We start from the raw sequence: 12949 nt of genomic DNA, 5'->3' as shown, positions 1-12949 counted from the left end.
CTTGATCAAGGCTTTAACTACTGATTTAATCTTTGTTTGTTTATATAATTTATGGGTTTGTTTTTGTCTTTGTGAAATGGGTTCTTTTTTAATTTTAGTTCGGTGGGTTGTTTCTTGCAGATGTTTTTCCAGCCCTTTTGTGCACATTTATTTATATATTCTTTCTCTTTCTCACAGTCTATCTCCTTTTAGTTTTACACAAACAAATCTCAACCCAAAATTGTCTCCTACTTTCTCTTTTCTCTTCCGGGTTCCTTTCAAAATTGTGTTTTTACAGCCCAATTTTGTCAATTCAAACCCCCAAACAAAAACCCCCTTTCTTTTAAAATTCTTTTCATTTGACTTTTCTTCTTCTCGTTCTCTTCAATACCCGCAAACCCATTTTTGTTACACAAGTGTTTATGGAGGGAATATCGCACCCAATACCCAAAACTCTAGAGTAAGTCTTCGTTGACTTTAAGGGCAGACGAGCTGGCTTGATCAAGGCTTTAACTACTGGTTTAATCTTTGTTTGTTTATATAATTTATGGGTTTGTTTTCGTCTTTGTGAAATGGGTTCTTTTTTAATTTTTATTCGGTGGGTTGTTTCTTGCAGATGTTGAGAAGTTCTACCAGCAGTCCGATCCTGGTGGGTTTATTTTTGTTTTTAATTTAATCTTTTTTCTTGTTCTTGTAATTTAGGGTGTTAATGTTGACTGAAAAATTAATTGTTATGATGTTTTGTTTGTGTTGAGTTGACCCTTTTGTTGTTTGGATTATATTAGGTTTGTGTAAATAATTAGCTAATTAACTTGTTATAAATTGTTAAGTTCAAGGTTTGGTGGGTTTCTTTTAGCGTTTTTGATGATTTTATATATGAATTCTTGTTTTGAAGGCTTCTTTGTATGTTTTTCAGAGTTTCTTGTTTCTTACTTACATGGTCATTTTGTGATACAATTCTTGGAAAAACAAGCGCAATTGATTTCTCTTTTGTGAAAACTAGGCCTTTATATAAACACAAAGAGCTACTTCTCTTTGTTGCACTCACAGAAAGTTAGCCCACATAGCCTTCTGGCTCCTGGTTTGTAGAAAAATTCCGAAGTTTAGTACTCATGTTGGTTGGGTACTTGTGGGAAGGGATAGGTATTTTCTGTAGATTACTAGGCATTTTACCTGTAGCTTTTCCTATTATTGGAGGCTTATTGTATCATGTAATATAATGTCGTTTCTTCATTTGTCCAAATGATATGGTTAAGTTTTACTTCACTATTTTGTCAATATGTATCAGCTGAATGCAAAGCTTTGCAATTGTGTGATTCGGTATTAAACAATGGACATTGTTGTTACATCACACCATCATGCAGGCAAACAGGGAAATGGGAACATGAACAAAAATACCCCTATTTGTAAATGGCTCAAATGGCTGCCTGATTGCAAAAAATTGCAAAGTTTAATGGTAGTAATCACATATGTTGGATTCATGCAGTTTGTTTGTGGAAGTTTACGTTATTTTCAGTTTGGATCCTTCGCATATAGTTTCGAGTAGTTGTTCATGTAGTTGTAAGCTGATAATATATTTATGATTTCTCCAAGCTTTGGTGTTTTGGCAAATATGTCATGTTCAGTTCTATTTCTGTCAAGTGGAGTGCAGAGCTTCAAAACTGTGTACACAAGAAAGATACTTTGCATGGGATTGAAGTCCCTGGCAGATGCATTCGGGGCAGTGCCCCTTCATGGTAAGTCCAATTAGTATAAGGATTGTATTAGCTTACTAATATTTGGGCTGGGTCGGGTTAGATTTGAAAACCAGGAAAAAAACACCCATTAAACCTAATCGAAAAATTAGTAATTGGACTTGTTATTAGTTTACTAATGTTATTAATAAAATTAGAATCACGTTTCTTACAAAAAAAAAAAAAAAAAAAAAAAAAAAAAAAAAGAAAAAAAACCTTGAATTTAATAACAATACGCTTTATTTTGCTGTAGAAATTGGATGAGGCTGCTGTGCAGAAGATATTCCTGAAGTCGCTTGATTGCAGCGCTTGATTGCAATGTAATACGTCATATGACGTCCAAACAGTTTATTGGCACCATCTCATTTACAAGAGTTTTGCCCTGTGATGGTGTTTCTGTTCTTATTAAATGTGTGCACATTACTACCCCCTAGCTGCAGCGAGGATCAAATTTTGTTTGCTGAATTAAATATATTATAATTGGAGATGCTCCTTTTTCCGCATGTGCTTTGGTAAGTGAGCATTATAGTGATAAAGACTTTGTAATTTTATTTTAGGAAAATTTTTCCATTTTCATAGTGATTTTAGCTGTTTGGTTTTATTGTGAGAAATTTACAGGAACTAAATAATCCAAAAGAATGAAGAGGAAATTTGAGGTTTTGGTTTCTTTCCGTGTTATGATGACTGATTAGGGGCATTGCTAAATTAAGGTGTGAAGTTATAAATTGTTACGTTTGATATATTATAGTTTGAAATTTAATTGAGCCAGAAGGTTTTGATTATAATATTTTGTCATCCATTAACTTAGATTCTGATTATTAATTATTTGTCATCCATTCAACTTAAATTTACTTTATTTTACAATGTTAGCAGTTAGAAATTTAAATTAGCTAGATTAATTTGATTCTGAGAAAAGTTTTGCAATTTGCAATATAACTGGGGTTGATTTCCTCCAAATAATTGTATTTGTAATATGTGTCCTAGGAGTAAATTGATGATTTATTTTATTTCCAATCAGGGGTAGTAATGTAATTTACTTAATTATTTTATAAATAAGGACTGCATTAATTTTTTCTTTTGATGTGCACATGTGAAAATTAAGTGTTTTATTTTATTTGTAATTATGATGTAATACTAAAATTTCCTAAGGTCAGTGGACTTGACTTCGTTAGAACTTAGTCAAGCCAAGTCATAATGGTAAAAGATATATAAAGACCCATATAGATTTCCTCCCCATCTCATAACGGAATTATGTTGATTTTCTCCTCCTTTCTTTCATGTTAAAGTTCTTTCATAAGTTAGAGGGATTTTCTGAGAATATCTAAAACCTAGACATTGTGATTTTCATCATGATTTCTTGCTGGATTGTTCATCATGTGATTTGCACAACAAGAAATTGCAAGTCTGTTAACAGTGTAGTTTTTTTTTTCTTTAATCTCAAGAATCAGTTTCTTGAAGGAGAAACGGGTTTAAAATCTCATGTAGACAAGAGAATGATGTTATTGTGAAGAGTTATTTCTATATTCAATTCGCATTCTTAAAGTAAAGATACTGTGTTATTGTATATGTTTGTCATTAGATTTTCTCATCCTATTTTTTTGTCCTGATTGGGGGAGTCCTGCACACTTGGACTTGAGATGTTGGAAAGGAGGAATCTAATTGAAACGCTTGGTTCAAGGTTTACTACATGTTCAAGAAATACTGGTTAGTGCAAGGTGGTGGTATGGTCTGTGGATTACTTCTACTTGGAGCAAGTTTTAAGTTTATTTGCTTCTTATTCAGGTTGTGTCATAATGGGGTTTGCAGTTTCAGTGTGGAGTAAGTAAAAATTCTGAGCAGTCCACATCTTCTTTTTATTTTATTTTTTATTATACTTCTCCAATTCTTAATGAGCTAAGCCTGAGTTTATTTTTTTCAGGAACTTTCAAAGTTCTTGACAATGTGGATAACCTTGCACCCAACTGATTGATCTTTGATGATTATTGTTTTCAATGGTTTATTACTCATGTTCTGTGCTGATAATTAACTATGCTTTAATTGAAGCTTTGAATGATTTTAACATTCCACTTTATAATGTTTGTCATCTTTGAATCACGTGTTAGCAATATGTACCCAGGTCAAACACTTAATCAATAATTTTGCCAGGTCCCAGTTTGTTATAGCTCAGTTCTTTTGATTTATTCTATGTGAATAATAGGATAATGGTGAACATTTGTTATTACTATGCCTATAGTTGTTGAACTAATTTTTATTATATTAGTTGATGAAAGCTTAAAGGGTAGTCAGTTTGATATATAGGTTTTTATCCATTTTTATCCATGAAGAATGTCTTCTATGCTTGATATCAGTATATATTGATGGTGAGTAAAGAATCTTTGAATTATTGGTTGCCTAAAGAATTCCTATTCCTGATCCATTGAGGTTTATATTAGAGCATCCTCAGAGGTGTGGCCATTTCTATTAGGCTCAAAGGTTCATGTGTTGGCGATTTACTTATCCTTTCTTTTTACTTACACAAGGAGAACTTTCTACTTATCCTGTTCTTACTGCCAAAAAATTATTTTTCTCGGGACTGCCTCTTTAGGTCTGAGTCAGTGTGGATTCAGCATCCCAATTGATCTTTGGTTTTCATTTTAGTATTCTCACTCGGTCCATGGCGGGTCTATGTTGTTATTAGAAGAAAGCTTAAAGGGCTCAAAGCTTTCCTTAATGATTGGAAATTAGGTAACTTTAGTGATGTTCAGACAGCTATGATTCTGCTTTATTTTGTTTTTCCAAATTTTCTATTATTTCAATTCCATGTTTTGCATTTTACTGCCTACAATTTTTCATTCTCAGGACTGTTACCTTTTAGGTCTACGTCAAAGTGATTCAGCACCCCCGGTATGTGGTGTTTCATTTTGAGGTTCTCATTAAATCGGCTTTCCAAGTTTGTTTTTTCTTACAAAGTGCAAAGGACTTGAAGCTTTCCTTATTGTTTGGAACTTGAATCATATTGGTTATGTTTAAAAAATCAATGAATTGCTATATTCTACTTCCAGATTCTATTATTTAGACCCAGTTTTTTTGGTATTTTCTTTACGGGACTTCTACCTTTTAGGTCTTGGTCAACGTGGATTCAGCACCCAATTTTGATCTTGGTTTTTCCTTTTGGAGTTCTCACTTGAACTATGGTTGTCCAGGTTGAAGCTTAAAAAGCTCAAAGCTATTTTATTATTGGAACTTTAATATTAAAGCAATGAATGCTATGTTTGGTACTTATTTATTTTATTTCAAATCCCTGTTTTGCTTTTGGGAAAAATGCTCTATTTGTTAAAGAAGAAAAGTTTTTTGTATTAGTTTCTTTTGTGATTAGAGGTTGCTTTTGGTGAGGATTCAATTTTTATATATTTTGTTAATTTAAAATCCATTGAATCTTTGTTGTAGCTTTCGTGAAATAGGGAAGGAGATATACAACATGTCATGGTGGTGGAAATGGTTGGAAATAGTAAATAGTTTCTATTTGAATTTGTATTATTTGTCTAATTTGACTAATTTACTATTTAGATAATTCTTGTCAACTCTAGTAGAGTGTAATATTGAGTTGAGATTTTGCTGTATCTATGAAGATTATGTTTGTTATAGCTTTACGAAATGGCTATGGGAATATAAAGAACAATATCACAGTTGGTCTTAAATCTAGAAATGATGTACCTCTTTAAGTGAGGGAACAATATTGACAATATCTTCTTGTTATTCCTCCTGTAGGCATCTAGGCAGAATAGTGGGAGTTGCTTGAAAAAGCCACACAGCTTTAAAGTCTATGCAATAAGGTAGGAAAAAATTGTACTATGGGTTTCTAATGTTCATTTCAATTACTGTACCCTCGGCCTGCTTTCTTAGATTTTCTACTTTGGAATTTAAGTCTTGCTGAATTCATAATTTTGTTCTTCAACTTGCTTTCTTGTTTATATATAGCACTTCCTAAAGGCATCTGGGCAATGAGAGAACTCATTGAAGTTTTTTACTGTATATTGTGGTAAGGATAATAGTGGGATTTGCTTGAAAAAGTCAGTAGCTTTAAAGTCCTAACTGCAATATGGCTGGAAAAACTTTGTAATTTCAGTTTCTGTACCCTTGGCTTGCTTGGTATGATTTTTGAACTTTGGGATTTCAGTTTTTGTAGAATTCATATTTTTTGTTTCAACTTGCTTTATTATATATATCGCTTCATAAAGGCACTAGGCAATGAGAGAATTCATTTGAAGTTTTTAATGAATATTGTGGTAAGGATAATAGTGGGAGTTGCTTGAAAAAGCCAGTGGCTTTAAAGTCTACTGCAATGGTAGGAAAAAATTTGTAACTATGGGTTTTTAATGTTCCATTTTCCTTTCGTACCTCGGCTTGGTTTCTAGATTTTCTGGTTTGGAATTAAGTTTTTGCTAGATTCATAATTTTTTCTCAACTTGCTTTATTTATTATATTACACTTCATAAACCTAAGTGAGTTTGCTTCACTGTCTGATATTCTCTGTATAAAAGGGACAGATTGTAGAGAAATTTTGTGAATGACTAAACACTATTTGCCGCAAGTTTTGTATCTCGATAGAGAAATGAGTTGCAGTGAATCGTGCAACTTGCAACAACAAACTAGAAATTTGATTTGATTTATTTTTATTTTATTTTTTATTTTTTTTGCAGAGATGCATAGTAGCAAGAAAATTGGAATAAAACATTTTTATTATTTTTTTTTTTACTCTCTATTATACAAAAGATTAATTTCTTTTTCTGGATTGGACTTTTTTATTTATTGAATTATCTACTTTTAGTTATCAGGCTTTTGTCTTTTGCAGGAATTGTTGGCCATTTTATAAGTTTTGCTAGAATTCATAATTTTTTCTTCAACTTGCTTTATTTATTATATATCACTTAATAAACCTAAGTGAGTTGCTGCACTGTCTGAATTCTCTGTATAAAAGGGACAGATTGTAGAGAAATTTTGTGAATGACTAAACACTATTTGCCGCAAGTTTTAGTATCTTGATAGAGAAATGAGTTGCAGTGAATCGTGCAATGAGCAACAACAAACTAGAAATTTGATTGAATTTTTTTTTTTTTTTTTTTTTTTTGTGCACAGGCGCATAGTGGCAAGAAAATTATATTATCTTTTTTTTTGACTTTTTTCTCTATTAGACAAAAGATTAATTTTTTTTCTGGTTATTGGACTTTTTTTATTTATGAAATCATATCTACTTTTAGTTATCAGGTCTTTATCTTTTGCAGAATTGTTGGCCATTTATATGTTAATTGCTAGTTGATTTCTTGATTTTTATCAGTTCTTGAAATTATTATATGCTTGTTAAACAATGCTTCCAATGCTCTCCATGCATTCTAGTGAAAAGTATGTGTTTATGATGGTCCAACTTAAATAAATATTGATTTGTAATTGAACATATATCTCCCCACCATTACAATGTACTAATTCTTATTAGTTTTATGAAAAATATTAAACCTGATTGATGTGTTGTCTTGTTTATTGCATATTTATGTCATGATATTTTCTCATCTATTTTGTCATTTATCATTGTATATCAATGGTGGAGTCTTCCACTTGTGCTTGAGCTTGCAGAAAGGTGGAATCTAATTGAAATGTTTGGTTCAAGTATTTAGTAATTTGTTAAAGCGTTTGGAGAGACTTGAATTTAAATTTAATTTTATGGCCACAATGTCTTATGAATTGTTCTTTTTTTTTTTTTCCAAAAAAAAAAATTGATGGATTTAAGTTTGTGCATGGTTCTAGAAGCCGCCCAAGCTTGTGATTATGTTGGAGTATGGTTGATATATGGCATCTATGTTGAGAGTCTAATGATGTACTTATTGTTCTTGTGTGAAGATTGGTTTACTAGTTTAGAAGTAGATTATTGTTTTTATTTCATTTAGTGTAGTGTCTGTTATCTCATTGATTCTCTTCTCTGTCAACACTTTGTTAAATTGACTCTAAAAAATTATTCTTGGAGTCCTTACGTGACTTTTTGGTGAATTTTATGTTGTTCTTGTGATGATGAATCGGGAAACATTTTTCTACAAGCTAAATTTCGTTTGTGGTTTCTTGGTCTAGGGTTATTTAAAGTGGCAAGGTCATATATTTATTTAATCATATATTTATTCCTTCGAAAAAATCTCTGGCCTTACTAGAACTAGTGGTGGTATTTTCTTCTGTATGGATTCAAAGTTTTTGGTGTGTGATTATTAGATATACTATTGGAGAAAATAGTCAGTGTGCATCCTTTTTTTTTTTAAATGTTTATTAGGTTTAGATTATTGATGATGAAGGGAATGCTTAAATTATAAATGGTGGGTAGGACATGGTACCAAATTGGGTTTTTAATAAACCTTCTGGAAGAAGACGTTGAGACCTTAGGAGCCATAAGTGTTTGAAATTCCAATTCTCTTTGGTTCTCCTATCCTTCGTGAGAAAACAATGTGGGTAGAAGTTTGAGTGGAATGATCAAATACATTGCAAAAGGGTATATAAATTCAAGAGAATTATGAGAAGATATAGTCCAGTGAGCCAAAAAGAGATTTGGGCTTGGCGGGGGAATGGAGATTACGGAAGATTAGGTTTAGGGAGCTTGGAGTCTTAGTGGAGGCGTCCTTGGCGTTTGCTGTGCCTTTGAGAATCAGTGCATAAAATCATTGCTTGTGGTGGCGCCCATACCTCTTCTTAACTGTTATGTCTTTCTAACTTCAATTAGTTAATATTATCAGTTTTAGCTCATAAATTAATAATCCTTCATCACAGATAATGGTCACGTTTTGCTACTGGTCTTATGTTGGACAGCTCGGCATATCAAAAATATATGTTGTGAGATAATCATGCAAAATCTTACAGATAGCATGATTAAGTGTATAAATCTATAATAGGATATTAGGATTGTAATCAATAGTAATAGGAACAAATCTGTAAAATAGGAGTGTATAAATCTATAATAGGATATTAGGATTGTAATCTGTAAAATAGGAAGTTAGATTTTTTTTATTCCTAGATTAGTTCTTTATTTCTAATATTGATGTATAATTTGTCAATACATATGAGAAATTACAATCAGTTCTCTGTTTGTAACATGGTATCAGAGCAATTCTAGGTTGTTTTTTTCAATTCGTTTTTTTTTTCTGCTCAAGTGAGCATTATTTGTGAGTCACCCTGGAGAGTGGCCATTTTTTTTCTCACCGCCTGCCTAGGAAGAAGCCTCGTCTGCGATCGACCATTCTTGAAGTCGTCACCAGAAGAGTTCCTCAGTTTCTCTGCCAGGTCAGAACAGTTTTGTCGGTTTCTATTGGTATCAGTTTTGTTGGTTTCTGTTGATATAGAGTTCGTTCTTTGAAGAGGTTTTTTTGTTGGCTATTTTTCGTCTTCTTACCATGGCTGATAAGTCTATAATTGATATGGTTCCTGTAATGTCAAAAATTACGGAACATAAGCTTAATGGGTTTGATAACTATTTTGATTGGAGTAAGACAATTCGTCTTTATTTGCGAAGCATTGGTAAAGATGATCATCTCACCAAAGATCATCTGAAGCGATTCAAAACAAACATGGTGAGAGAGGATGCCCGGTTGTTCTGCAATACGGAACTCCATCAACAGTGAGGTACTGGTTTATTAATCATTGTGAATGTGTGAAGAATTGATAGACTGTCTAGATTTTTTGTATTCTGGGAAAGGGAATGTTTTCGTATTTTTGATGTATGCAAAGCTTTTTATCGAGCGAGAAACAAGATAGGTTCTCTACGGCCTATTTTATGGATTTTAAAAAGATATATGAAGAACTTAACATCTTCTACCGGTGAGTGCTGAGTGAAAGTTCAACAAGCTCAACGAGAGAAAATGGCGATTATGAGTTTTCTAGTGGACTCCCTTCTGAGTTTGAATCTGCTAAATCTAAGGGTCTTGCTAGTCTGAGATCACCTCCCTCCAAGACATTTTACTAGGGTTCTTCGTACAGAAAGCACTCATTTGTTCAATCAGTAGTGCTCTTGTAAGTCAGAATCATGACAAGGGCGTTCATATAACAGGAGCACTAATAGAGGAGGGGGTTCGAATTATGTGAGAATCGAAGTCAGAGTCAGGGGGATTGTGTGCTACTATTGTCATGAACCTGGTATACAAAGCGCACGTGTAGAAAGTTGCAAAATAAGGCCCAGAAGCCTCAGTCAGCTCAGTTGCCACTACTGATCTTCTGAAAAGAAGGTTATGATTTCAGCTGATGAGTTTGCCAGTTTTCTCAGTATCAAGAATCATTGAAGTCCTCATCTACTTCTATCACTGCTCTTGCCGAGTCAGGTAAACCAAATACATGTCTTATTCCTCATCTCCAAATGGGTCATTGATTCTGCTGCCAAGACAATGACAGGTAATCTAGTCTCTTTTCCTCCTATCAGTCACATAAATCCTGTCTAATGTTACTTTAGCTGATGGATCATTCTTGTGTTCTTGGGTCTGGTTGTAACCTACTCCGTTAATTTCCCTATCCTTGTATGAGTCTACACAGTTCGCTTTTAATTTATTTCTGTGAGTAAACTCACTCGTGCTCTTAAAGGTGCATCTTATTTTCCCTGATCATTGCCTGTTTCAGGATCTTACGACGAAGCAGTTATTGGTAAAGGACATGAATCTGGAGGGCTTTACATCTTGACACACAGGTGCCCAGAAACCATTGCATGTTCCAGTATTTCGACCCCTTTTGAGGCGCATTGTCGGTTAGGACATCCTTCTTTACCATTGTTAAAGAAACTATGTCCTCAGTTTAATAAATTATCTTCGTTAGATTGTGAGTCATGTCAATTGCCAAACACCACCTTTTTTCAAGTCCAAGAGTCAATAAACGGGTAGTGTCCCTTTTGAATTAGTTCATTCAGATGTAGGGGTCCGTGTTTAGTATGTTAAACTGGATTTAAATATTTTGTACCTTTGTTGATGACAACTCTCGTGTAACTTGGCTTATTTAATTAAAAATCGTTCTAAGTTGTTTCTCATTTTTGTGCCTTTTGTGCTGAAGTTAAAACTCAATTTATATTCTGTCCAGACAATAAAAGCGATAATGCCAAAGAATATTTTTCGAGTTCTTTTCAGTCTTATATGAGCCAGCATGGCATTCTTCATCAATCCTCTTGTGTTGACACACCGTCCCAAAATGTAGTAGCCGAGAGGAAAAATAGGCACCTTTTTGAAACCGCTCGAGCCCTATTATTTCAAATGCAAGTTCCTAAACAGTTTTGGGCCGATGCAGTTTCCACGGCCTGTTTTCTAATTAACCGCATGCCTTCCTTATTCTGAATGGTTCCACTCCTTACAGTGTCTCTTTCCCGTCTAAGCCTTGTTTCCTATTGCCCAAAGATATTTGGTAGTAATTGTTTGTTCGTGATGTTCGAACCAAGTAACCAAGTTAGATCCCAAATCTCTAAATGTGGTTTTCTAGGTTACTCTCGTCTTCAGAAGGGATATCGATGTTATTGTCCTAGTCTTAATAGATATCTGGTGTCACCTGATGTACTTCTTAGAAAATACCCATTTTCCCCACTTCGTCTACCTATACACGTCAGGGGGAGGACAATGACTTACTAATCTATACTGTCACATCCCTACCAGCTACTCCCACACCTGAGTCTTCCCCACCTACTGTTCCTCCTCAGGCACCACCAACTGTCGTTCCACTAAATCCATTTCGCATTGTCTATTCTCGTCGACAAGAACCTCCTGTACCGGTCCCTTCGTCGTTAAACCCAGTCTCCAGTGATCCCGATACCTGTGTTCCTCGTCAAGAAGACACTCAGACTTCATGTCCTACCCAAGACTCTTCGTCGTTGGATCCAACCTTGAATGATCTTGATCTTCCCATTGCTCTTCGGAAAGGTAAACGTCAATGTACTTATCCTATCTCTTCATTTGTTTCTTATGATCACCTATCATCTTCTTCTTGTTCTTTTGTGGCATCACTAGACTCTGTCTCCCTTCCTGCAACTGTCCATGAAGCCTTATCTCATCCTGGTTGGCGTGATGCTATGATAGAAGAGATGAATGCTTTAGATGTTAATGGTACTTGGAACTTGGTTGACTTACCTATTGGAAAGAAGCCTATTGGATGCAAATGGGTGTTTGCTGTTAAAGTAAATCCTGATGGGTCAGTGGCTAGGCTTAAAGCTCGTCTTGTAGCTAAAGGCTATGCTCAAACTTATGGAGTGGATTATTCTGACACTTTTTCCCCTGTGGCTAAATTGACTTCTGTTCGCTTATTTATCTCTATGGCAGCTACTCATTCCTGGCCATTACATCAGTTGGACATAAAAAATGCCTTTTTACATGGTGACCTTCAAGAAGAAGTCTATATGGAGCAACCACCTGGATTTGTTGCTCAGGGGGAGTATGGGAAAGTTTGTCATCTTCGCAAATCGTTGTATGGTTTGAAACAGAGTCCACGTGCTTGGTTTGGAAAGTTTAGTGAGGTAGTTGCAAAGTTCGGAATGACAAAGAGCAAGTCTGATCACTCAGTCTTTTACAAACAATCGGCAGTTGGCATTATTCTTCTTGTTGTATATGTTGATGACATTATCATCACTGGGAGTGACACTACAGGGATTTCATTACTTAAGTCATTTCTTCACACTCAGTTTCATACAAAAGATTTAGGAGTGTTGAAGTATTTCTTAGGGGTTGAGGTAACAAGGAGCAAGAAAGGCATCTTCCTCTCTCAAAGAAAATATGTACTTGACTTATTAACTGAGACAGGAAAATTGAGTGCTAAGCCATGTAGTACGCCAATGTTTCCTAATTTGCAACTTACCAAAGATGGTGAACTATTTGAAGATCCTGAGAGGTACAGAAGATTGGTTGGAAAGTTGAACTATCTAACAGTCACTCGTCCTGATATTGCGTACTCTGTCAGTGTAGTAAGTCAATTCATGTCTTCTCCTACTGTTGATCATTGGGCAGCGTTAGAACAGATTCTGTGTTATCTGAAAGGAGCTCCAGGACGTGGTATTTTGTACGGAAATCATGGACATAATAATATTGAGTGCTTCTCTGATGCAGATTGGGCGGGTTCCAAGATAGATAGGAGATCCACTACAGGCTACTGTGTTTTTATTGGTGGAAATTTGGTCTCATGGAGAAGTAAGAAGCAAACTGTTGTGTCCCGATCTAGTGCAGAATCGGAATATAGGGCTATGGCCCAGTCTGTGTGTGAAGTAATATGGATATATC

The 12949-nt window shown here is 34.5% G+C and overlaps 1 long non-coding RNA gene across 1 annotated transcript; it reads left to right on the top strand.

The window, feature by feature from the left end:
• The first annotated feature begins 241 nt into the window (after positions 1 to 241).
• On the top strand, positions 242 to 2053 carry LOC116144303. Its single transcript, XR_004130243.1, has 4 exons — positions 242 to 498; positions 596 to 628; positions 1631 to 1715; positions 1966 to 2053. It is a non-coding gene; the product is annotated as an uncharacterized LOC116144303 (long non-coding RNA).
• The last annotated feature ends 10896 nt before the right edge of the window (positions 2054 to 12949 follow it).

Source organism: Pistacia vera, unplaced genomic scaffold (genome assembly GCF_008641045.1).
Source record: "Pistacia vera cultivar Batoury unplaced genomic scaffold, PisVer_v2 Contig441, whole genome shotgun sequence".
NCBI classification, from domain to species: Eukaryota; Viridiplantae; Streptophyta; class Magnoliopsida; order Sapindales; family Anacardiaceae; genus Pistacia; species Pistacia vera.
This window is presented reverse-complemented; position numbering and strand designations above follow the sequence as displayed.